The sequence below is a fragment of the Salmo trutta genome, chromosome 4, assembly GCF_901001165.1.
Source record: "Salmo trutta chromosome 4, fSalTru1.1, whole genome shotgun sequence".
In the NCBI taxonomy this organism is placed as follows: domain Eukaryota; kingdom Metazoa; phylum Chordata; class Actinopteri; order Salmoniformes; family Salmonidae; genus Salmo; species Salmo trutta.
Genome location: NC_042960.1, coordinates 47613720 through 47638695, shown reverse-complemented (window position 1 = coordinate 47638695; position 24976 = coordinate 47613720). Strand labels below are relative to the sequence as shown.

General features: G+C 42.0%; 2 pseudogenes; both read right to left on the bottom strand.

Moving 5' to 3' along the window:
• Nucleotides 1-1071: 1071 nt before the first annotated feature.
• Nucleotides 1072-13345, bottom strand: LOC115193035 (fizzy-related protein homolog; annotated as a pseudogene).
• Nucleotides 13346-15044: 1699 nt separating this feature from the next.
• Nucleotides 15045-24445, bottom strand: LOC115193034 (replication factor C subunit 4-like; annotated as a pseudogene).
• Nucleotides 24446-24976: the final 531 nt, after the last annotated feature.

Below are 24976 nucleotides of genomic sequence, written 5' to 3'. Positions count from 1 at the left end.
AGAGCACAGGGCGCCAGTGGCGAATTTGCCAATCTTGGTGTTCTCTGGCAAATGCCAAACGTCCTGCACGGTGTTGGGCTGTAAGCACAACCCCCACCTGTGAACGTCGGGCCCTCATACCACCCTCATGGAGTCTGTTTCTGACCGTTTGAGCAGACACATGCACATTTGTGGCTTGCTGGAGGTCATTTTGCAGGGCTCTGGCAGTGCTCTTCCTGCTCCTCCTTGCACAAAGGCGGAGGTAGCGGTCTTGCTGCTGGGTTGTTGCCCTCCTACGGCCTCCTCCACGTCTCCTGATGTACTGGCCTGTCTCCTGGTAGCGCCTCCATGCTCTGGACACTACGCTGACAGACACAGCAAACCTTCTTGCCACAGCTCGCATTGATGTGCCATCCTGGATGAGCTGCACTACCTGAGCCACTTGTGTGGGTCGTAGACTCCGTCTCATGCTACCACTAGAGTGAAAGCACCGCCAGCATTCAAAAGTGACCAAAACATCAGCCAGGAAGCATAGGAACTGAGAAGTGGTCTGTGGTCCCCACCTGCAGAACCACTCCTTTATTGGGGGTGTCTTGCTAATTGCCTATAATTTCCACCTGTTGCCTATTCCATTTGCACAACAGCATGTGAAATTTATTGTCAATCAGTGCTGCTTCCTAAGTGGACAGTTTGATTTCACAGAAGTGTGATTGACTTGGAGTTACATTGTGTTGTTTAAGTGTTCCCTTTATTTTTTTGAGCAGTGTATATATTTTTTTAAATGGCAAATAAATAAGACCTGACTGTAACATCATCAACTTAAAGTTTAGATCTTAACCCTTCTTTAACACATATTTGCATCATAGACATGGAATACAAAAATCAAAGCTGTAAATTGAACTGGACAAGAATATAAAAAAAATCTAATAAAAACATTGTTGTTGACAATAAAAAAATGTAAAATCTGTTAATGGTCCAGTTTCAGTTGTTTCCGAGTGACAAAGTAAACACAGTTCTTTGCTCCTCCATCCTCTATGGCAAGATGCCGTGTCCATGTTGTATCATAATTTTGCTGCGGCACCCTCAGCACCACTACTTCCCGCGGCTATGGCTCTCTGTACTCCACTTCAGACCACACACACCTCCTGCAGGTGACCCTGCAACCGGCGCTCAGACTGGAGAGGTGATGTGCGAATCATCTGCAGGATGGCAACTGGTCTGCGTTCCATGCCAGTGCACCTGTGGAAGATTAGACATTGGAATGGCGAGGGAAAGAGACTGATGAAATGAACAACTGATATGTGACATCTATAATGGACATTTCCACAGAAGGGTGTTTTTCGTCCTGAATGCTCACCAACTCTAGCAGTGTGACCCTCTCGTGTAAAAAGCTTTTTGCCAGCTGCTGCATCCCAGATCTGTACGTAGCCTTTGTGAGTCCCGACTGCCACATGATTGCCCCTAAATCAGAAACACACAGCATTGGAGTCAGAAAACCACACAAAACACCAGATGTAAAAGGTATTATGGTGGGACTGACAAACTGCAGATTATATAGAGTTGAATTTACTCACTCTGACCAGCCCACGGATGTAACAGAATCTCCCTCCATTGCTAAATCACACAGACGAGTTACCTGGAAAAATAAATCAATGCACATCTGGGGGCTTGTATAGAAATTAACATGATGTGTAATGACAGGATAATGAAATCACATGCACATGTATTAGTCAGACAAGCAGTACCTGGCTGGTGCAGGCACTCCAGAGATAGACAAGTGCCTAAGCCTGCTTAGCACATTTAGAGCAGACCAGTCCACAAGGTTGAGATAGAAGTCATCCTGTAGTTCAGGAGCATCCAAGACCTTGAGTGGGATCTTTGCGATTTTACGAGTCAGCTTCCAGGGTGACAGTAGGAACTTCTGACTGCAAAGACAAAAAACAAACCAAATGAAATTAACGTTGATTTGTAGTTAACAGTAACCACTCTGCATCTTTACAGAGAGGCTGCCATTCGATCCATTTACCTTTTACTACTGACAGGTGCCAACGAGTAGAGAGAGATTCTGTTGTCTTCATCTAGTGTGGATCTCTTAGCACAGAGAGTACTGCACATAAAATATAGATTTGGGTCAGACCTTGCTCCAAATAACTCCATGTAGCTTGGAAATGAGAGATACGGTGAGACATTCTTACACCGAAGAGACTCATATTTTCTGGTGTGGAGGGCTGCAACCATTTGTCCTCTGTCTGGGGGTCCTTTGATGATGTCTGCTCCGAGCAGCTAACTTTTCAGCAAAGCAGATAAGGCCAGCCCATCCGCTAATAGAGAACCACAGTTACATGAATATACACTTACCAAATAGTTTATTTGGTACACCCATCTAGTACCGGGTTGGCCCCCCTTTGCCTCCAGAACATCCTGAGTTATTCGGGGCATTCTACAAGGTGTCCAAAATGTTCCACAGAGATGCTGGTCCATGCTGACTCGATGGCATCACGCAGTTGCTGCAGATTGGATGGCGATACATTCATGCTGCCAGCAGCCCGTCCCATTTCATCACAAAGATGTTCTATTAGGTTGAGGTCTGTGGACTGCGCAGGCCACTCAAGTAAATTGAACTCGCTGTCATTTTCCAGGCAATTTTTTCCCACTCCTCCAATTGAGCCGTTTCGAGTCGTCTGCTGCAATAGACATCCATGGCAAGAACGGACGAGTTGTGTGTTCCAAGATGCCGTTCGGCACACCACTGTTGTACTGCACTGGTATTTGTTTGTGGCCAGCCTTTTAGCTTGCACAATTATTGCCATTATACACTCACTGGCCAGTTTATTAGATACACCGTCCCATTCACGAAAATTAATCGCTCCTACAAACCGTGAGTCACTTGGCCAGGCAGACAGGCATCGAGGCATCCACTTTTCGATTGAACCTTAAAATTGGCAAAACGAGTGACCTAAGCGACTTTGAACGTGACATAATCGTCGGTTCCAGGCGTGCCGGATCCAGTATCTCAAACTGCTGTCCTCCTGGGCTTTTCAAGCACAACAGAGTCTAGGGTTTACTGAAAATGTTGCCACAAATAAAAAACATCCAGTCAGCATCAAACCTGTGGGCAAAAACAGCTTGTTGAAGAGAGAGGTCGAAGGAGTGTACACTGTATGCCTTAGGTGCTGGTAAATTCCTATGATGAGGCTTAGTTTGTCATGTTACTTACCTTGGCTGCTGTCCGATGTTGCATCCTTTATTTTTCCATTCTGACTTGGTGATCTCTCATTTTCCTAAAAACACAAATTACATTTTAAAAAATGTATCCATGACCTGACTAAATGTGTCAAATTAAGCTATAGGGAGTTAATGTTGTTTCAGGGGAAATCTATTTCAATTCATTGACTTTTTGACAGCATTCCTTTTGATTTAAAAAAAAGAAAGTACCAAACTGCACATGCTTGGCCATGGAAGTGGTCAGAAAATGACTTTTTCTTTTTAGCTGAATGCCAAAACATTTATGAGATAAAGGTGCTCAAAGTAGACCCTTTTTGCATACCCCCACCATATTATGCGACATCCATGTTTTTATCATTGGAAAAGATAAACGGTTGAGTTCGATATCATTTAAAAACTTAAAAATAGGGTTGTCAAAATTTTTTATAACTTCTTAAAATTAAGCACATTAATACGATTTTCAACCGGTGTAGAGCCTAACTGGCATACATAGGCGGCATGTGAGTTTGAAGTTTGGAGGAGATAATTTTCACTATAAAAATGCACATTTATAATAAACCATTACATTCATAATCACATTTGCAGCCACTTGAGAATGGTGTTTTCCCGCTAACTGATTGCATTTTGAAACATTCATGCTTATAGCCTACTGCCATGTGCGTATTGCTGCGCTGTGATGTGGTGTGGGGATTTTAATGCCCACAACACGCTCTGGGGGAGGGGCGGGGGATGAATGGAAATGGCCAAATGATTTAAAATCTGATAGAAGTTTAAGATCTGGTGTGCCTGAATGATGGCCGAGGGACTAGGATTGATGTAGTTACAGGGAAAGAGTCTGCAATGGACCTCACTCTGGTATCTAGTGTGATGGCAGGAATCTGTGAGTGTGAGGAATGGGAGGAGTCAACAGTAGGGAGTGATCATTACCCCATAGTATGCACAGTAGGCCAGAGGGAGGAGGAGGAGTCAGTGGATGGAGTAGGCAGGTGGGTGTTTGAAAGGGCAAAGTGGGATCACTTTCAGGAGTTAAGTGAGCGGGTGATGGCTCGGGTGGACTTGAGAGGGGAAGTGGATAGTATGAATAACTGGGTGAGAACAGCGTTAGTGGGAGCAGCTACTGAGGCGATACCTAACAGTTCAGGGAGGAGGAGGAAAGCAGTCCCATGGTGGACAGAGGAGTGTGGGACAATGGTGAGGAGTAGGAACAGGGCATTTAGAGTACTGAAAAGGACACCTAACTTCCAACATCTGATTCAGTATAAGCAGGCCCAGGCTCTGGTGAGGAGAACTATTCGTCAGGCAAGAGGTCATGTTGGCGTCGGTTCTGTGACACCATTGGAAGGGCGACACCAGTGGGAGAAGTGTGGGGGATGATTAAGCAGATGAGTGGGGTCCGAAGGGAGTGGGATTATCCAGTGTTGACGACTGAGGAGGATGTGGTAGTAAGATGAGGAGATGGCAGAGATGATGGCCGAAGCGTTTGTCCAAGTGTATAGCTCGGCAAATTTGTCAGAGGAGGGGCAGAGGGGGAGAGAGAGAACGAGAGAGGAGCATCCTGGAGTGCTGGATAGGAGGGAGGATGTAAATGATGCGTTGAATGCACCATTTACAATGGTAGAGGTGAAAAGGGCAATAGTTAAGGCTGGGTTAACTTCACCTGGGAAAGATGAGGTGTGCTATGTTATGTTGGCCCAACTTAGTGATGAGGCACTGGATAAGGTATTGGTGTTGTACTACAGAGTGTGGGAGAAGGGGAAACTACCAAGCAGCTGGAAGAAGGCAGTAGTGGTACCAATCCGGAAGCTAGGGAAGGACCCAACGAGGCCAACAAGCTATCGGCTAATAGCCTTAACATCACATGTATGTAAGATTATGGAGCGTGTGATAACGGAGAGGCTAACTTACTTCCTGGAGAGCAGGGGGTTAGTATCGCCACATCAGAGCGGATTCAGGAAGGGTAGGGGAACAATGGACCCAGTGCTGTGCTAAGAAGCAGAGGTCAGGAAGGCTCAGGTGAACAAGGAGACTGTTGTAGCTGTATTTTTTGATGTGGAGAAGACGTATGATATGATGTGGAAGGAGGGGTAGTTAATCAAGCTTGATATTATGAGGGTAGGAGGAAGAACGTACAACTGGATAAAAGATTTCCTGTTTGGAAGGTCTATCCAGGTGAGGGTTGGGAAGTCTTTCTCAGGCAGCTACATGGTGGATAATGGTACTCCACAGGGGATCGTGATTAGTCCTCTGATGTTCTCAATCATTATCAATGATGTTTACTCTCAGGTACAGCCGGATATTGGGAGGTCGTTATTTGCAGATGTTGGAGCCTTATGGAAGAGAGGAAGAAATATGCCATATATAGTCAAGCAACTGATGAGGTGGAGCAGTGGGCATTAATGTGTAAAGAAAACTCAGACAGTTGTCTTTACCAGGAGGAAACTGGGAGATGAGATATGCTTGAGGTTATATGGGAGAAAGTTGGAGAGGGTGGGGGCCTTCAGGTTCCTTGGGGTATACTTTGATACTAGAATGACCTGGGCAGAACACATTGAGAGAGTGGTGGGAAAGGGTAAGAAGGTACTAAATGTGATGCGCTGTCTGACAGGAAAGGAGTGGGGGGCTGGATGTGCTTCATTGAAGACCATATAAACTCAGCAAAAAAATAAACGGCCCTTTTTCAGGACGTAAAAAATAAAAATCCAAATAACTTTACAGATCTTCATTGTAAAGGGTTTAAACACTGTTTCACATGCTTGTTCAATGAACCATAAACAATTCATGAACATGCACCTGTGGAACGGTCGTTAAGACACTAACAGCTTACAGACGGTAGGCAATTAAGGTCACAGTTATGAAAACTTAGGACACTAAAGAGGCCTTTCTACTGACTCTGAAAAACACCAAAAGAAAGATGCCCAGGGTCCCTGCTCATCTGTGTGAACGTGCCTTAGGCATGCTGCAAGGAGCCATGAGGACTGCAGATGTGGCCAGGGCAATAAATTGCAATGTCCGTACTGTGAGACGCCTAAGACAGCGCTACAAGGAGACAGGACGGACAGCTGATCGTCGTCGCAGTGGCAGACCACATGTAACAACACCTGCACAGGATCGGTACATCTGAACAGCACACTTGCGGGACAGGTACAGGATGGTACCATCAGTGCTCAGACTGTCCGCAATAGGTTGAGAGAGGCTGGACTGAGGGCTTGTAGGCCTGTTGTAAGGCAGGTCCTCACCAGACATCGCCAGCAACAACGTAGTTTTGTCTCACCAGGTGTGCTGGTCGGATTTGCATTTATCGTCGAAGGAATGAGCGTTACACCGAGACCTTTACTCTGGAGCGGGATCGATTTGGAGGTGGAGGGTCCGTCATGGTCTGGGCTGTGTGTTACAGCATCATCGGACTGAGCTTGTTGTCATTGCAGGCAATCTCAACGCTGTGCGTTACAGACAAGACATCCTCCTCCCTCATGTGGTACCCTTCCTGCAGGCTCATCCTGAGATGACCCTCCAGCATGACAATGCCACTAGCCATATTGCTCGTTCTGTGCATGATTTCCTGCAAGACAGGAATGTCCGTGTTCTGCCATGGCCAGCGAAGAGCCCGGATCTCAATCCCATTGAGCACGTCTGGGACCTGTTGGATCGGAGGGTGAGGGCTAGGGTCATTCCCCCCAGAAATGTCCGGGTACTCACAGGTGCCTTATTGGAAGAGTGGGGTAACATCTCACAGAAAGAACTGGCAAATCTGGTGCAGTCCATGAGGAGGAGATGCACTGCTGTACTTAATGCAGCTGGTGGCCACACCAGATACTGACTGTTACTTTTGATTTTGACCCCCCTTTGTTCAGGGACACATTATTCCATTTCTGTTAGTCACGTCTGTGGAACTTGTTCAGTTTATGTTTCAGTTGTTGAATATTGTTATGTTCATACAAATATTTACACATGTTTCGTTTGCTGAAAATAAACGCAGTTGACAGTGAGAGGACGTTTACTTTGTTGCTGAGTTTGTGTTGCATTGATCCGAACTGTAATAGACTATGTAAGTATAGCGTATGGTTCAGCAGCCCGGACATCATTGGAAAGGCTAGATGTCATACAGGGACAAGGACTCAATATTTAGTGGGGCGTTTCGGTCGTCCTCAGTGGCTGCACTTCAGGTGGAGATAGGGGAAATGCCTTTGCAGATTAGGAGACAGCAGCTGGCAATTAATTATTGGGTCAGCCTACAGGGATATGTAGTATCTCATCCTGCGAAAGGGATTTTACAGGCATGCTGGGAACATGAGCGAAGACAGAACACGAGCTTTGGGTGGGTGGATAATACCCAGGCGAAGGAGATGGACTGTATGGAAGGGAGTTTAGTCCAACTGTAGCTATCCCTGTGAATCCACCATGGCTACTCCCACCTCCAGTAGTAGATCTAGAAGTATTGGAGAGACTAGGGAAAGATAGGGAGGGTGTTGACGCATCTGATTTGTTTAAGAGACATCTGGATATTATGTATATCAGAATTGTGTGGCCATATACACAGATGGTTCAAAAGATCCAAGGACAGGACGTACTGGGTCAGCATTTGTAGTGCAGGAATGTGGGGTGAGAGTCAGGGAACATATTACAGATCATCTGGATGTATATACGGCAGAGGTGATGGCCATACTGTTGGCTTTGCTGTGGGTAGAGGAAGTTAAGCCAGAAAGAGTAGTTATTTTCTCTGATTCATGTGCAGTGTTAAGGAGTCTCCAGTCCTTTATATCACGAAGCAGACAAGACCTGCTTTATGAGGTGCTACAAACCCATGGCAGGAGTAAACAAATGGGTACACAGATAATATTTACATGGGTCCCAGCTCATGTGGGAGTGGAGGGAAACGAGGCAGTTGATGTACTGGCTAAAAAAGCACTAAGTAGTGAGGATGTGGTAGTTTCAATGAGCAAGGCAGAGGCAAAAAGCAAAATAGGGACAGTGATGGTGGAGAAATGGCAGGAGCAGTGGAATAGAGATACTAAGGACAGGAATTTATTTCAAGTACAGAGGAAATTTGGGAAGGGGAGAACAGCAGGAAGGGACAGAAGAGAGAAGGCTATATTTACAAGAGTAAGGGTGGGACACAGTCAGAATAAGACCTTACACGTGATAGGAAAGCATCCAACAGGAAAATGTGAGTATTGCCAGGAAACAGACAGTGGAGCATGTATTGATACAGTGTGGACATTATTGGAGGGAAAGAGAGAGGATGAGATCTAGTAAGAGGGAGAAGGGGATACAGGAAACTTGTTTAAAGAGTATATTGAGTAGAACGTCATTAGATATAGTCTCAAATATGTTATCTTTTTTAAGACCAACGAGGCTGGCAGGTAATATTACGTTTTTCCCTGTATCTGGCCCACACTCCAGTACAGCAGGTGGCGGTAATGCACCATAACGTTGGATGCCAACTGCCGATAAACCCCACCGAAGAAGAAGCATCGCTGTGCTTATAATGTGAAGAAATAGCTTAATAGTATATCAACATTTTAAGCTAAACGTTCTAATCTGTTGAGTCAGCCTCACTGCTTGTAAAAGGTTTTTTGATGCTAGAGGTTGTGTTAATTTAGGATCTATCGCATCCCACAACTGTCCCAGACTATGTTTGGAATATTTATTTATTGCACATAAGGACAAGTTGACAAAATTAATAGGTCAACTGTTGTACTATGGGGGATAGTAGATTGACATAGGTTAGTGCTTTTGCTGTTTGTTAGGCCTACTCATCTTGTTGAATGGCAGGCCTTCGTTAGGCCTACTCATCTTCAGCCAAATGGCATAGCCAGATCAGGGCCTAACATAAAGACAACTCAGAGTACGCTATTCTGGTCTTCTGAAATAGACTACATTTTCTTCATATCATGTTTCTTTAGACCTGTCTAAAATAAATAATGGATTTATTGGGATGGTGTAGGCTATATTAAATGGATTTATTAGACTTTTTAAAAATGTAGATGTTTCAAAGGTCTTTATCAGTGGCGTATAGGCTATGCGTGGCAGCCAGGAGATGCTAAATGTGTTTGTGTTTATGTTAATAAACGGTCAATTCCCGAGAAACCGGCAGTTATTTGGTTGACAATCACCAGTTGACAATTTCATGACGACCACAGCCCTAGGCATGTCATGCCTAAATTTCCTAATCTTGCCAACGAAAAATATCATTAGTAGTTCCCAATATCAGTGGGTTTTGTGATGAATGAGCCATCTGATTCAATGAATGATGGAGAGGAGTTTGACTTTTTGTCCAAAAATGTATTTAAAGTGGTCCAAAGCCTTTTACTATCATTCATCTTCGTATCATAGTATAATTTGTTATTTTTAAACAGTTTACTCACGATTTCTCAATTTGCAGTACATTTGCCAATCGGTTGTGCAGCCAGAGTCATTTGACATTCCTTTTGCCTCATCCCTCTCAACCATAACATTTTTCAATACCTCATCAATCCACAGGGATTGGGATTTACAGTCATTTTCTTAATGGGTTCATGCTTATTAGTAACTGGAATAAGCAATTTCATAAATGTGTCAGGTACAGCGTCTGGTTGCTCCTCATTACACACCATAGACCAGCAAATATTCGTTACACCATCAACACAGGAATCACTACAAAACGTATTGTATGACCTCTTATACACTATATTAGGCCCAGCCTTTGGAACTTTGGTTTACCTAGATATAGCTACTATATTGTGATCACTACATCCAATGGATTTGGATACTGCTTTAAAGCAGATTTCTGCAGCATTAGTAAAGATGTGATCAGTACATGTGGATGATTTCATTCCTGTGCTGTTTAACTACCCTGGTAGGTTAACTGATAACTTGAACCAGGTTGCAGGCACTGGTTACAGTTTGAAGCTTTTTCTTGAGTGGACAGCTTGATGAAAGCCAGTCAATACTTAGATCACCCAGAAAATATACCCCTCTGTTGATATCGCATACATTATCAAGAATTTCATATTATCCAGATACTGACTGTTAGCATGGGCTTTAGGTGAGGCAGGTGAACCTGTAGCCATATTACTTCACAAGCATTTCACTACACCCACAATAACATCTGCTAAATATGTGTATGTGACCAATAACATCTGATTTAATTTGATAGTATATAACATGAGATCCTCTAAGTTTTACAGGAATGTGGCTCTGAATAAAGACCCCAACACTGCCCCCTTTGGAATTTCTGTCTTTTTTGTAGATGTTATAACCATGTATTTCTACCACTATCATTAAAAGGTATTATCGAAATGACTTTCAGAGAGTCAGAATATGAATGTAATCTGTTACTAGCAAGTTATTGAATTCATGAACCTTGTTTCTTAGGCTATTGTTAGGGTTGAACTGGATATTTGTTTGCATAACCTATATAAGATACCGGGGAAGCTATGCTACATTATTAAGTATATAAACTACGGATAAGTCAACTGCTGAAGACAAGAACTACAACCGGCGACAGGAAGTGCGTCACGAGGCTGGGCCCAGCCTGCACGCCGACGATAGGAGGAGCAAGTTTAAACCACGCTCCTCCTCCCTCTGACAGGCCAGCATTGAGCGGGAACTATTTCTGTCAGAGTATATAAGAGAGAACAATAGGATGTGATGCTCTCTTCTCTGTCTGCCCTGCGTGGTGTAACAGCGAGACCATATATATATATACGAACCACATATTTACCATACACGTGTTTAATTAATGCAAAGTACAAATAAATCAGAAGTTACTATGTGCTGACTATTTTGTTCTGATACCAGAATTGAATTGACGCAACTTTAACACTATATATGTTAATGTGGGATATTTTTAGCATTTTACTGGGATACTTTGTTTTGTACTGCTTTGCTGGGAAGCTTATCAGAAGTAGACATGACAATGTTTATTTTTCAGCTGCACACAGGGGACTTCCTACTAAGGCGCACTGCCTCAGTGCTAACAGTGTAACTCTGGTTCATATACATATGATTACTGCATACAATAGCTGTAGGATCGACAGAGGCATTCAGTGGAGTTAGAGGGACAAATTAGCTACTTACATTGTGACTGCCAACGCCCCTGGGATAATGTACATTTGCTGCAGAATTACGTCAACTCAGCGACACAATGGTAGGGATCATCTGAGCTGGGCTTGGGCCATTGATAAGTCAGTCTAAACGAAGCCTTGAAATGCATAGACAGAGTCCAGGACCCAAGATGATTTGGATGGACTCTGTCATTCCTGTAGAGCATCGTCTGTTTCCAGAAGGTGTCAAAGTGATCTATTAAAGTTAATCCAAAAGAGCTAATCTTTTAGCCAAGTGTGTAATGCCAGTAGCCTGCTGAATCTTTCACACCTGCGGCCCAACGTTGGTACCGGACCTGAAATAAATTTGCCGCTTTTTGGAATCTTTCAGAGCTAAAATCAGTTTTGATGACAATTATTGAAAAGAGCAATGATTTATTTCTCAATAACAATTCATGAATTTTTGCACAAGAGGGCAGCGTTTTACAATATTAAGTGTCTGGCATGAGAATTTGAAAAAAGTAACCACGTGAAGCGCATCAGCCATTCGAGGGCATAAGCGGTAGGCCTATACTCGATTCATTGTAAAATTCACACAATTACACTGCATTGATAAACACTGTATAAATCACATGATTTTATTAGTGCCATTTGGGAGTTTTTTTTAGGACATTAAAAAAGCAACAACATCATATTTAGAGTCTGATCTAGCTAAAGATAAAGCCCATTGTGGTAAACAATGCAAAGGAGTAACCCCATGCTTCAGTCATGTAGCCAAAATGCTGCATCAGACACACCTGCCTGATAATATGGACCATGTACCTAAAGATAATGCTTTTCATCAATATGTTATTGGGATGATTTCTTGAGGGGAATATTACATATGAAACGGTTTAATATAGGCTCAATGTCATCATTGAGAGGGGGAGAGGGATGGTTGTTTTGTTTTCCCAAACAATCAGTGTAAATATCAGATTTTATGGTTGGCTATATAAAAAGGTACTTGCCCAGACTGAAAATGAAACAAATCACCCACAACTGAAATTCTGCGTGCATAATTCCCTTTCCTGTGATCTTGGTCGGGCCAGTAATTTTCTCATTTGGGCCAGTAGTTTTCACTTGGTACTAACTCGGTGTGTCACTGGCAAATTTACATGAATTTAAAACCCTGGACTGGTACCCAAGCTAACTGCCTACCATAGAGCAGTGACTTGAGTATCTGGTCAATATAATGGATAATCAGTGGTCACACACAATGAAATGCATATAAACAGTGTATAAACTGAGCAGCATAATAAATCTGGTAGCAAGCAGCAGTTGTGATGTGTGTGTAGCATGAATGTATATATGTGCGTATGTCTGTGCAGGTGTGTGTCTGTGTGCATGTGTGCTAAAGTGCAGAGAATCAGAGCAGGTGGTTAGTCCAGTTCAAATGTTCAGCAGTCTGATGGCTTGTAGATAGAAACTCTCCCACATGTGATATCTCAATTGGCTCAAGGGAGGGGGTGGGGGGGACAATATGTTTACTGTTGCCTTGTTGGACGTTTAAGATTAAAAGCATTATATTAAAGAAATTATAAAATAGTTTCACAACGCTGTTTGTATCAATCCCAACTGTTAACTTATATTTTCCACTGATTAAGACATATGTCTTAGAATATGGTGGGGTATTCAAAATAGGTCAACTTTGAGCACCTTTATCCCTTGAATGCTTTGGGAGTCAGTTCCAATAAGTCACTTTCTGAGCACTTCTACAATAGGCAAATATGTATGGAAGATTTTGTTCAAATCAAAAGGGTTGCTTTCAAAAAGTGATTGAATTCAAATGGATTTATCCATCGTAATTCACAAGGTAGGATGTTAAAGTGACATACTGTACAATGATTGATCTTGTGAAAGTTGATGCTCCAGTTGGCCCCTGCATGGGACGGGTTGAACCTGTCACCATGCTTGCTGGGAGAGGACATTGAGGAGTTGTTGGGCATCAGGTTGCGCATCACCTTCTGTGCAATGACACAAATTAAAATAGTAGTAATGTATTAATCATGACAGGTAAACGGAGAACCAGTGTTCCAGTGCCCTTTTAAACAATTATTTTCTCCTTTTGGTACGGTCATCATTGCACCACCTAAAAGTTAGCAGAGACACACCTTCCTTATAACATCTCAGAAAGTTTCCCTATCATGGATAAAAGGAAATCAAACGTAATTTCAGACATAAAATGTAGCTATATCCTCAACAAAATGAAGAGGCGTCCACATACAGTACAGTCAGAAATTGACATACCACGTCTGTATCAAGAGAATGCATGCAGTATTTCAAAGGCAGAATCAAATAGGTGATTAAATATAAAGTGGGAATCCAAATATTTAACTGCTATCTATATATTTATCTATTCTAGTTTTAGCCACCACCAAGCTCCCTCACGACTACTCACCTGCAGATCCTGTCAGACTGGCGGGAGAGGGTTGTGAAGTTCCAGCCTCAAGACTGGCTCGACACATTCTAGCAACTCTGTGACAAGCTCAGACCAGAAGTAAAAGACCCTACCTGGATAACCGTGTGGCAATAGTTATGGTTTGCCACCAACTTGGACTCTATCAGCGACCTCCTTGGCACGAACAGCCCCACAGTAATCACATTTAAACGATATATACACTATATCGTTGTGACAGCGCTGAAGCCACTCATTCATCAGCCAAGTGAACAGGAGCTGGAGGAAATTGCTGCCATGTTCAACACAGTGGGGGTTCCCTCATTGTGTGGGTGTCATTAACTCCCTTCACATTTCTGTGAACTATCAATGCCAAACAGCAAAGGACAGCCCTTCACGTTGGTACAGTGCATTATGAATGGACATGGTCCATTCTGGGACTTCCGTATAGGTTTTCTGGGCAGCACTGATGATGCAACCATGCTGCAGGGCTCTGAACTATGGATGTTGGTGAGAAGGGTGGTTGTCACCACAGACACCTCACAAACTCATGGGACAACCTCTCGGCTATGCGCTGTTGGGTGACGCAGCCTTCCTTTTACGGAGCTGGCTGCTCAAACGTTGTCCAGTCACTTCAACGAACACCTCAGCAACATTAAATGCTGATCTGAGCACAGACACCTATTGAGGCTACCTTTTCGTGCCTGAAAGCCTGCTGGTAGGGCTTGAAGAGCAACAACTGCCAAACTGCCCTGATTCCTGTGCTAGCCCAGGTATGCCGCAGTCATCCTACGCATTATTTGTGAGATAAAGTGATCCCTGTATGGAGAAGTGGCTCAAAGAGACAAGGCAAGGCCTTTCAACCTTGCGATGTAGCTGCTGCATGTCTGGATGACTCAAAAATGTGACTACCTCCATCAGCTACTGTACCAGAATCGCAGGAACAGGGCAGTACACATACACCAGACCTGGAAGACGCTCGCCGTGCTGAAGCAGTCAACATACGAACTACACTAAACTGACAATGTTGATCGGTTACATCTGTAATCATACTTTTAAAATGCATTGGTGAGATTATATATATATATATATATATAAATAATGATGCATATTATGGACAGTATGTGCATGTCTGCAAAGAAGCATCCATATCTTTTTTATTGATAAAATATGGTTACATGTGTTTTTTTCCTGACTCAAAAACCCAGATGTGAAATCACAGTACTTTAATGAAACTGACCCCTGAAGTATGACAGCACTGATTAACAAATACAGTATTCAAAGGAAAACATTTAGATTAATGAGTAAAAACATTAAAAATAGCAGTTGGTTAGGATGTATACGTCGAGGAATGGTTCATAAAGAGAGGTGAGGTTGTAGGGTCAGTTACACTGGGTGGCTTGCTGCAAGATCACAGAACACAGACTAAGCATCTGCAGGTACTCATCTGCACCATCCACTAGACACTTATCAACCACCTGGAAGTGGAAGAAAAATCAATAAGTCACTACTACTGTAGGCATCGTAATCACAACATTATTGAAAAAATATTATTACCACAATGCAAGTTATGCCCTTTTGAAACACCTACTGCCATCTTTTCCGTGATTGGCAGACTTCTGCTTGTCATTCAGCTCTTCCTCTATGATGGCTTCGTGTAGCTGGTTGATGATCTGTGTGGCGGCATAGCCTTCATCTACCATGTTCTGTAAGTGGCAGAATGGCCTGGTGAATAGTCTGAGAGCAGTATACGAAACATTAAGAACACCTTCCTAATATTTAGTTGCACCCCCTTTTCCCCTCAGAATAGCCTCAACTCGTTGGGGCATGGACTCTACAAGGTGTTGAAAGCATTCTACAGGGATGCTGTCCCATGTTGTCTCCAATGCTTCCCACAGTTGTGTCAAGTTAACTGGATGTCCTTTGGCTGGTGGAACATTCTTGATACACGCGGGAAACTGTTGAGCGTGAAAAGAACTGCAAAGCTGCTGGGTTTAACACAAACCGGTGCACCTGGCACCTACTACCATACCCTGTTCAAAGGCACTTAAATATTTACTATTTCCCATTCATACATACACAATCCATGTCTCAATTGTCTCAAGGCTTAAAAATCATTCTTTAACCTGTCCTCCTCGCCTTCATCTACACTGATTGAAGTGGATTTAACATCAATAAGGGATCATAGCTTTCACCTGGTCAGTCTGTCATGGAAAGGAGTTCTTTGTGTTTTGCACACTCAGTATAGATCCATATGTATTGAAGGAGCAATAGAAAACCGATGTACATACCCGAACAGCAATCTCTAGTTTTTCAAATGTGCCCTTGTAACAGATTTTAAGCAAATTGTAGATCATCTTGGGGGGGAACAACCTTAAAAAGATTAACGTGAGCATGGTCAGCAAACGTTTGATACCTCTCCATTGACAGGATTGCACACAGTGCATAAAACAGGTAACTATTATTGATGTTGAGTGTAATACAGCTAAAGCACTCACCCCTGCTATCTCTATGACCGCGCTCTCCGTGATCTCATCATCTGTGTTCAGCCATGCCGCATTTTGAAGAAAGGTTATGGCTTTTCTCAGATCCCCCTCTGAAACCTTCACCAACGCTGCAATTCCCTGCAGGAAAACAGAATTTAAGGACGATGGAAGATGATTCATTTAAGTAAAAAGGTGTGTGCACAGAGCATTTCTTTGTAAAAATACTATTTCAAAGACAGTTGCCAGTTTGCAATCCTCACCTCCTTCGAGTACTTGAGATTCTCCTTGTAACAGATTTCTAGCAGGCGCTCTTCTTGGACCTGATTGGCCAGAGGTTTGAAGCGGAATTTAGAGCATCTGGATGTCAAGGGCTCAATAATCCTGAAAATCAAATCACATTCAAGTTGAGTTAGCTTAGCAACAGATTTAACATGTATTACAGCATGTTGTAAAGTGTCTTTAAGAGTTTGTATTGTTATGTAATGGACTCCCAAGCCACCGCCCAATATTAATGTCATATTCTAGTGTGCCTCGAGTCTGAAACCCAGTTGACCTGCTGACATAGTTACAGATGAGACAGAAGCGGGTGGTCCGGGACTCCTTCTCCATGGTACGTCTGAGAGCAGCCTGAGCAGTGTTGGTCATTGAGTCAGCCTCATCCAGGATGATGATCTTAAAGGGTGGGCATGGTTTCCCACTGTCAGAGGTAAGGAAGGGAAAGAAACTTTAATATCATCATTTAACATGAACAAGATGCTGACAGTTATATGGGGTAAGGAAAGGTCATGCATTATATGATCTGATGTGTAGATTGAGCTTGCGATGTGTGTGTGTAATGAAGGGTAACCCTTTACACTTGTGGAAATTGGCCTATATGGATAAGGCTAAATTGAAATGTTTCTTACAGAACAAATATATGTATTATAAAATGGTAGCAATTGTAAGGGAACAGTTTAGAGATTATGGCAAAATTATTAGACCAAATGTGAGGACAACAGCTCACCTGACAAGACTGAATCCAAACATTACACTGTTGATTTCATGCCTTTTACATCTATTTTTAGTTGATAATGAAATCCCCAAATTCTTCAGGTGATTTTTATTTTGCCCCCCAATTTGAGCAAAATAAATAAAACATTTTTTGTTGAAAATAAAAATGTAAAAAGTCCAGCAAATCAGCTCCAAGTGATTTTTTTTTTTTTTCAAACTGTTCCAAAGTATTACCACACATAATAGAAAGATACATGTGTATAGATTTACATACAGTGTACGCAAGGTTTGAAGTGCCTATGTTTTAGTCATCTGTTTGGGCTTCTTGCGGTCAATTTGCAGTCTATAAATGATTTGTAATTATGTTCCAGCCCCCTGACAATCCCCCCAACAACAAAAAAAAACATTACATTTTGTTTTTAAATTGGCCCGCAGCTGAATCTAATTGATGATCCCTGAGCTAAGTTCTAAACACAACATTACAGTGTTAGGCGTTCACAATGCAATTCACGAAAACAGATCATACATTTTGGCGTGCATAGAAAGGAGTCATGAGTGCATTCCGGTGCGTGTTCCACTGCGGATTTTCTTCACAATAGAGAAACAAAGGCTTATTCTGTTCAGAACAACCCAGAGTACGACGACATGTCATCTTGTACATCAAACAGTGATCATAAACGTTGACATTGTATATGACATGAGTTTTGTGATTTGGAATGTGTCAAGTGCACATTTGGTATTTGGTTTGCTTGTTTGACATCAAAGAGATATTTATTATAATCCTGAGTCTCATCTTTCAAAATACATAGTCCTCTTACATTTACAGCATTTCCCACACTCAAACAAAACATTTTTTCGTAAAAGTTGGCAAATTAGCAGGAGGTATGTGGGCAAGTTCTTGTCATGCGAGGTGCTCAAGTTCAGAACGGCTGTCCGTCAAAACCCATACAGAGCTGTGAAGCACAGAGCCAGAGCTCTGACGTCATGTATAGCATGTTACTGTTGATGGATTCTGTCAAAATGTAACATGTTTTATGTTAAATTACAGTTTGTTTGTATCCTGTGTAGTGAATTATTACTGTGAGTATTAATGGAGTTTAGGCCATGAAACTTTGTGTATGCTAATTTAGAAATGTTGACCTAATCAGATAAGAGGCAATTGCCCAGGATCAGAGAGCAGGGTCAGGCCCAGAACACAAGATGGACGGGGATTCTGACATCAAAGCGGACCATTGACATTCCACAGGGGAGCCAGAGGGAAACTCATTGGGGTCATAAAATGTATAGCTGGGGAGGTGAGACCTACAAGAGGGGGGTGACCGAAAGGAGGGAAGAGTATAAAATGTGTTATGAACTTTCTAAATGCAGGGACTCTTGACTGTATCCTTGGTATTAAACACTTGAAACTTCAAGCTTTTAGTCTCAATTCCTTATTGCAGAGGTTGCAATAGCATTTTTCTTTTTAACACTGTACAGCGACTGCGTTTCAATTTAGGCTGTTTATCAGTGCCCAAATATGACATTTTTAACCCGTATACAAGTACGAGAGTGTAAAGGGTTAAGGAAACTTTTACTTGCTCAGTGCGGTGTCCTGCTACAGTCAGCTGGGCAAATCTCTTGACTTTCTCTCTGACCACCTGAATCCCTCTCTCATCAGAGGCGTTCAGCTCCAGGACTCTCTGTCGGTACAGCTCTGGCCTGTGGAGAGGAACAGACAGGGAAAACTGACTGGTGTATACAACCACTGTACAGCTGAAACCCACAAACGCAGTGTTTGCATAAATTGGGAGTTGGCATGCAGTAATCTGTAAAGCTGGTGAGTCACTCTCACCCATAAAGTTCCCTGGCTGCAGCCAGGATGGTGGACGTCTTTCCTGTTCCAGGTGGTCCATAGAACAGCAGATTGGGGAGCTGCAACAATATAAGGTGTCCAATCAAAAATGTATATTTTGATCAATGGGTAAAATAATGTTAATTGTGAAGATAATCCTTTAAGAAAACCAATGATCCAAACCTCGTGTTTCTATCATAATCCATTCAATTTTGGGGGGCAGTTTTTACCATTGTAAGATGGTCAAAATTAGTGCGACTAAATCAATGGAGGCCAGATAATTGTTTGTCATAAAACCAGGAAAATAGCATTGTGTTAGCTAGGCTGGATGCTATTGTGAGAATTAAGGCTACCTGATAGGCTTAGCATTGAACTCATCTTCTCAAATCCAGAGGACAAGAAACAATAGATAGTAAAGTAGTAACAGTTCAAACCCACGGTTTGGTACATATTGCGGTTTTGGGGTCACGGTGCGGTTTTGGGGTCGTGGTTCGGTTCAGCAGGAAAATGAAATGCCAACAGTTACTGTAGCTCATTTTTGTTTTGGCAAAAGATGTAAAACTAACCCAGGAATATATCATGAGCCATACAACGTAGGGCCTTATTAAATTATTATATAAATATATATTTTTTTGCCTAATTCCATTTTGTTTTTCCAGGTTTCAGATTTTTCCCTGTTTGTCAGGGTTTCACACTCAGAAATAACACAAAATGTCAGGTTCTATGTCCACAATGCTTAAACCACATCAGGAGACCATTTGAGGTCTGGGAAAAATATAAGAAATGTAAATTTTTGGGTGTAGATATACCATTTAATTTAGGTAAACACCAGCAAGAGCCCTGCTTGGTTAGCAGTGTTTCTGTAGCACACGTGATCGCAAATCACCACTGGAGTGAAGCAAATAATCATGATATCATTCTGTCAGGTATGCATAGGCTACTTTGTAGTTAACATTTAATTGAGAAGGTTTTTGGGAAAGCCTTTCCATCTACCAGAAGACTGTTGTTATTAACATAATCGCTAAGGGCTACACCGTGGCACACACACACACACACACACACGGGCATTCCAGCACCGTTGCCTCTTCAAAAAGTTGAAGGAAAATAAGAATGACTTATCCATTTTGTTCATGTGTTATCGTCAGCAAATTAATTAATGTTCTAATAAATTCAATACATTTAGTTGCTTTCCTACTAAGTTAAATACATTTTTGCCTCTACTGGGAAGCCAAAATGTTCCCAAAGTGGAGATTTAAATGATGAGGATCCTCCAATTCTTGTTTATCGACCCCACCACTCACCATCGTAGAAAACTAGTTTCCGGCTGCGCCTCCCAAAAGGAAAGTATGAAATTAAGCAATTGAGATTATAATTACAACGTGCACATAGGCTATTCCGTTAAAACATTTAGAGCCTACAATGTTTTTTAAGCTCAGATTTACAGTACTAAAAAGAGGCATACACTGCAGTTTAGATGTTTTATCTATTTATTCATCCATTCGTGTTCACAGTGTGGACCAAACAGAGGTCCACAAAAAGAATGGTTCGGTACTAATATGTGTACCGTTACACTCCTATAAGATAGATTTAGGACATGATATGTAGTTTTTTCATATTTTAGTATACGTAGTTCATATTAATACGAAGTTCCTGTTCTTTTTCGAAGACTACTCACAAAAAACATCTGTGAAATGTCAGAGCACTGAGTGTACCCCAAGCGTTTAATTTTCAAAGCCTTTTACATTTAATTCAGCTCATGTCATGCTAATTTTGCCATTTGTGAAACAACTTGAAGATGACGACCATAAAATGTAAAATCATCAAAAGTTTTGGTGATTATGCTGAAATGCTCCGTCAACAAAGCTCAACGCTTATTATCGGATGTACAGTTGAAGTCGGAAGTTGGGGCGGCAGGTAGCTTAGTGGTTAGAGCATTGGACTAGTAACCGGAAGGTTGCAAGATCGAATCCCCGAGCTGACAAGGTAAAAATATGTCGTTCTGCCCCTGAACAAGGCAGTTAACACATTGTTCCTAGGCCGTCATTGAAAATAAGAATGTTCTTAACTGACTTGCCTAGTTAAATAAAGGTAAAAAATATATATTAAAAAAGTTTACATACACTTAGGTTGGAGTCATTAAAAATAGTTTTTCAACAACTCCAAAAGTATTGTTAAACTATAGTTTTGGCAAGTCGGTTAGGACATCTACTTTGTGCATGACACAAATAATTTTCCCAACAATTGTTTACAGACAGATTATTTCGCTGTATCACAATTCCAGTGGGTCAGAAGTTTACATACACTAAGTTGACTGTGCCTTTAAAGAGCTTGGAAAAATCCAGTTAATTATGTCATGGCTTTAGAAGTTTCTGATAGGCTATTTGACATCATTTGAGTCAATAAGAGATGTACCTGTGGATGCATTTCAAGGCCTACCTTCAAACTCAGTGCCTCTTTGCTTGACATCATGGGAAAATCAAACGAAAATCAGCCAAGATTGTAGACCTCCACAAGTCTTTTTCATCCTTGGGAGCAATTTCCAAATGCCTGAAGGTACCACGTTCATCTGTACAAAACATAGTATGCAAGTATAAACACCATGGGACCACGTAGCCGTCATACCGCTCAGGAAGGAGACGCGTTCTGTCTCCTAAAGCTGAACGTACTTTGGTGCGAAAAGTGCAAATCAATCCCAGAACAGCAGCAAAGGAACTTGTGAAGATGCTGGAGGAAATGGGTACAAAAGTATCTATATCCACAGTAAAACGAGTCCTATATCGACATAACCTGAAAGGCCGCTCAGCAAGGAAGGAGCCACTGCTACAAAACCGCCATAAAAAAGCCAGACTACGGTTTGCAACTACACATGGGGACAAAGATCATACTTTTTGGAGAAATGTCCTCTGGTCTGATGAAACAAAAGTAGAACTGTTTGGCCATGATGACCATCGTTATGTTTGGAGGAAAAAAATGGGGAGGATTGCAAGCCGAAGAACAGCATCCCAACCATGAAGCATGGAGGGGGCAGCATCATGTTGTGGGGGTGCTTTGCTGCAGGAGGGACTGGTGCACGTCACAAAATAGATGGCATCATGAGGATGGAAAATGATGTGGACATATTGAAGCAACATCTCAAGACATCAGTCAGGAAGTTAAAGCTTGGTCGCAAAAGGGTCTTCCAAATGGACAATGACCCCAAGCATAGTTCCAAAGTTGTGGCAAAATGGCTTAAGGACAACAAAGTCAAGGTATTGGAGTGGCCATCACAAAGCCCTGATCTCAATCCCATAGAAAATTTGTGGGCAGAACTGAAAAAGCATGTGCGAATGAAAAATAATTAGTTGGGTAACATAGATAATTAAGATGTTTTATTTGCATAATATGCTTATGTGAGATACTTGTCATTAGAATGTATCCCTTTGGACTCTGGTGTTGGCAGTGGCACTTTCCCTTAGCTAGGGCTCAGTCACTTGGGTCCAGAGAGGGGAGAGGTCAGGCTTGCCTTTCACATGTCCCTGGTGCTATGCAGAATATCAGAAAGGGAAGAGGACAGAATGGAACATTGTCTTCCTATGTGAATGTGTCTTTACCTATTCTTAAACCATGTGAAGGGATGGAGTGATTAATGTGGAACCAATTATTTGTCTCCACAATGTCTGTGCGCAAGTCACTCCCCTAAGTGAGCTTGTCCAGGAGTGGGATCAAGAGGAGGTTTACTTGAGATGGGAGTATCTAGAGTCCTCAATTGATTTATGCCATTGGATGAGATGGTGTTTTGTGCTATGAAGTACCAGGAACCAGATTAGAACATCGTCTTAGGGACCAAACTGAACGATAATTTATAGCGAATGCTATCTGGCTAAGGGATACTCCTTTCTCAATTATAAAGTCCCTTTGTGAACTGTTCCTAAGATCTGTGGTTCGTCATGTATGTTGAGAGGGGTGTATAAAAGATCTTTGTACTTTTGTGTTGACACTTTCAATGATTCATTAGAGATAGCCCATCATTGAAAGCTCTTAATTATTAAAGATGTAGTTTAAGTATAACTGACTGGTGTGTGAAGTTTGTAACTCTCCTCATTTGGTAATGCAGAAATTGGCCACCACAGCGAGCAAGGAGGCCTAAAAACCTGACTCAGTTACACCAGCTCTGTTAGGAGGAATGGGCCAAAATTCACCCAACTTGTTGTGGGAAGCTTGTGGAAGGCTACCTGAAATGTTTGACCCAAGTTAAACAATTTAAAGGCAATGCTACCAAATACTAATTATGTAAACTTCTGACCCACTGGGAATGTGATGAAAGAAATAAAAGCTGAAATAAGTGTCAGATTAAATGTCAGGAATTGTGAAAAACTGAGTTTAAATGTATTTGGCTAAGGTGTATGTAAACTTCCAACTTCAACTGTATAAGGTTCCAACTTTTTGGATATAATGGTAATGATGTGTTAGAGAAAGACCCCACTGAACGATTCAGAACATGAAGAACCATGTCTTGGTAAAATGTATTTTATAACATAAGGAAGTGAAATGTCATCACAAACATGCATTTTCATCCACTCTGGGCATATGTAAAATGCAAACCGAACCCCCAGCAGACAGTATTTACCTTTGACTACTCATATGCCTCTCTCATGGATCTGAAGAGGGTACTTACATCAGCGCCCTCTATAGTCTTCTTCAGCACTGCAACCACCTCTTGAAACGCCACCTCTTCCATACATTTTGGTCTACAGCCAAACAATGGATTTCAGTGTGCAGTTGATCATATTAACGCAGGGTTTTCTTTCTGACTAAACATAGCAAGCTACTTATCACCAAGATATTTGCCTGCAGCTGCATGAATTAATATTATTTGTTCACCTTTATTTAACCAGGTAACGGTAGGCCAGTTGAGAACAAGTTCTCATTTACAACTGCGACCTGGCAGTTAAGGGAAAAATAGCAACTGTTCATTGTGTGTCCGGATTTTCATTTTATGAAGAAAGATTCACAAGGGCTTACATTACAGCCGCTGAGAAATTGAACTTACTATTTCTCAACCCAGGGGACAGACTTCTGCTTCTTCTCTCCACTGGTCCCGGCACCATTCTCTTTCAGAGGTCTGGTGCCTTGAGTAGATGTTCCTTTCAAAAACGCCTGCATGGCTCTTCTTTGAAAATAGGATTTAGAAAACAGACCACAGAGCAATACTTGCGTGTCAAAGAGGGCGACGTTCTCTTTCTTTGACAAGCAAGCTAGCTACCTAGCTGGCTAAACAATAATAACAACCACCACTTAGCGAGATCCCAGAACAGTTTGCAAGTAAGTTAGCTACTGATTATCAGTTGCTATAAAGCTTTGTCAATAGGAATGAACGTACACAAAGTTACTCGAAAAAATACTTTACCCCGTTATAAAGAAATAGTTACCTGTACCTAGATAAAATGCGTTAACATTCGAACTGTGTTAGTTGTTCACATGTGTGGTAGATTTCCCGCCCTGATGAAGATGCGACGCCCTTTTTTCGTCTTAACATCAATCTTTTCCCTCCAATCAGAGAGTTCTTCTTCTCTGGTATAATTATAATGGCGTTCGCTACCTACTGTGCGGGTAGATAATAAACAGCCCCAAAAAGTAAATAACGCGTGGTAAAAAATATTCATACAAACTATCAGAAATAATGCTAAACGAATCAACTTGTTTTTCCGTTAAAATTTAAAATCAGGTCCTTACACAGACTCAGATGGATCCTGTGAGGGCGGGACATTTTCTGGTGACAGTAGTCGGTAGTGCTTCTGCCATGAAGTCTTGGAGCCCCAAAAACGTTGTCTACAATTTTGTCCAGCTTCTTGGACTCTTGTGCAGTACAATTAATAACTGTCGCTATAAACGCTACAAAATCCACCTTCTTCACAATGAGTATATCCAGATCACTTATTCAGTATGTGGCCTCTTGCCCCTTCACCACCTCCACATAGGAGATCTGCTGTACAGCCCTGATCCTTGACACCTCGACCTCTTGCACACA